Consider the following 2,358-nt stretch of genomic DNA (forward strand, 5'->3'; position numbering starts at 1 on the left):
CAAGTCATCTACATTTTTAGCTGCAGAGTAACACAATAACTTTTTCGCTATATTATGGAATGATTGTTTATATATACATATTATTACATATATTATATATTAATTAGGATAACCGTAATTAGAAAATGCATGAACAACAAGCTGGACTTGAATGATGGACGAAAACGAGGCTAGCCAAGGCGGCAGCGTTTTTCAGTACACCGCAAACTATCAGCTATTTTTATACCGACTTCCCAACAAATCGTGAAACTGTAGTGTGACCAAAAGCACCATAAAGCCACAGAGACCAACGTACAGCGGGCAGAAGCGAGTTCTGGGTCTAGCTGGTGCTTCATTTCGTTCATCTCCAGAAGGACGCCGGCCGGCGTCCTGACAACAACAAGACAACATGGCGACCGACGCGGAGGTGAGCTGGTCGACAGTAGTAAAGCGAGGAACCAGCAGGGAAACGGTTTTTCCTATATTCATAATGGAGAGAGAAATTGTCAGGAAAGAAGAGGCTTATGCAAATCCCATAAAGGAGGAAGAGATGTATCATTGTCTGATACAAAGCATTAATCCAGCCCACCTGAGATCAATCCAGAGAGTACGGGCCTTATGGAGGGTCTATCTACACAGTAATGAAGCGAGAGCGAAGTTGCTGATCGAAGGGATCACCGTAAGGGCTAAATCGGTCGACTGTAAGGAAACGAATCCTTTCAGCCTGAAACACAGAATGCAGAACATGAACAACACACTAATTACAATCAAGGACATTCCAGAATCAGCTGATGACAGCATTATAGTGGAATTCCTGACTAATGCAGGGTGCAAAACAGTCGGACGAGTGAATCACAGAAAAATCAGATATAACAACCGACTTACCAACTGCAGCAACGGAGACAGGCTGATATACATAGAACAAAAACCCACAAAAGCCATACAACGAAATGTGAAGATTGGGACACACTGGGCGCGAGTCTTCTACAACGGACAAGAACTAGACCGAGAGCAGATAACTCACACAGCCAGCGACCAAAATAAAGCAAATGATGACACTCAGACCGCTGTCAGCACACCTACAACAGAGTCAAATATGGACTTCATTGATAGAGCGTATGAGGAGCATGTAAGCCAAACTGGAAAGGAAAATAATACATCCGCCATGGGGGAATCCCCAAACACCGAAGATAAACAAAAACAATCAGAAGAAAGTGAAAGTGACGACAAGTCAACAGAACCTACGACCAAGAAAGATAAGAAAAAGAAAAAGAAACAAAAAAAGGCAAGAAAAAACAAGACGACAACACAAACGAAGATGACACACCGGTTATGCAGAAGGAGAAGCCAAGACAAAGAAGTAACTCACTTGGCGATATGGACGAAGCAAAAGTGTCATCAATCTTAAAATACCTACGAAAAGGAAAGGAATCTCAACCAGCGAAGAGGCCTCGAGAGCCAAGCTCGTCGTCCGAAACAGCACAGACATTGCCAACAAAAAAGCACAGATGGAGGACCTACAACAGCGGGAAAGCTCATTTGCCGAGGAGGAAACACAAACCGCAGTGACATGAACGCTAATGCAGATAAAGCGACGTCATCTACGGGAAAGAAAGCAGAACGGACTAGACTACGAATATGGATTATTGATTAAGACTCTTTAGACATACAGAGACAACAAACATACGTAAGTATTTGTTTACAAACATTGGAACTATGGCTCGACAAGAAAAACTGAGTGTATTATCCCTGAATACAAGAGGGCTAAGAGAAAAAGAAAAAAGAATGCACATGTTTACATGGTTACAGCATCAAAAGACAGACGTAATCTTTTTGCAAGAAACACACTTCACAGCTGAAATAATAGAGCAAATTAAGATGGAATGGAAAGGAAAAAGTTACCACAACGTTGGAACAAATTTAAGTAGAGGGGTAAGCATTCTATTTAAACACAACATATCTATTACTAAACAGGAAATACACAGTGATAACATAGGAAGAAAAATACTAATAAACTGTGAAATTAAAGGGGAAATGATCACTTTTGTTAACATCTATGCCCCTAACACACAAACCACCAGAAAGTGTTTCTTAAAAGAACTTATCAATTGGCTACACGACTACAATATATACGAACTTATTATTGGAGGAGATTGGAACACAATCTTAGATCTTAAGAAGGACAAGCAACCAGCTTCAAGACAAAATAATACATATTACACAGAGGCAGCTTCAATAATACACGACATTTGTAAAATATTCCAACTATATGATGTCTGGAGAGAAACATATCCAGAGAAACTACAGTTTACTTGGAGAAGATTGAAACCCTCAGTAGCTTGCAGACTGGACTTTTTTTAATCCAGAAATCCTTTAAAA

General features: G+C 40.3%; 1 pseudogene; it reads left to right on the plus strand.

Moving 5' to 3' along the window:
• The first annotated feature begins 457 nt into the window (after positions 1-457).
• On the plus strand, positions 458-1,621 carry LOC109471742 (annotated as a pseudogene).
• The last annotated feature ends 737 nt before the right edge of the window (positions 1,622-2,358 follow it).

The sequence above is a fragment of the Branchiostoma belcheri genome, unplaced genomic scaffold (genome assembly GCF_001625305.1).
Source record: "Branchiostoma belcheri isolate BF01 breed outbred unplaced genomic scaffold, Haploidv18h27 scaffold257, whole genome shotgun sequence".
Lineage (NCBI taxonomy): Eukaryota > Metazoa > Chordata > Leptocardii > Amphioxiformes > Branchiostomatidae > Branchiostoma > Branchiostoma belcheri.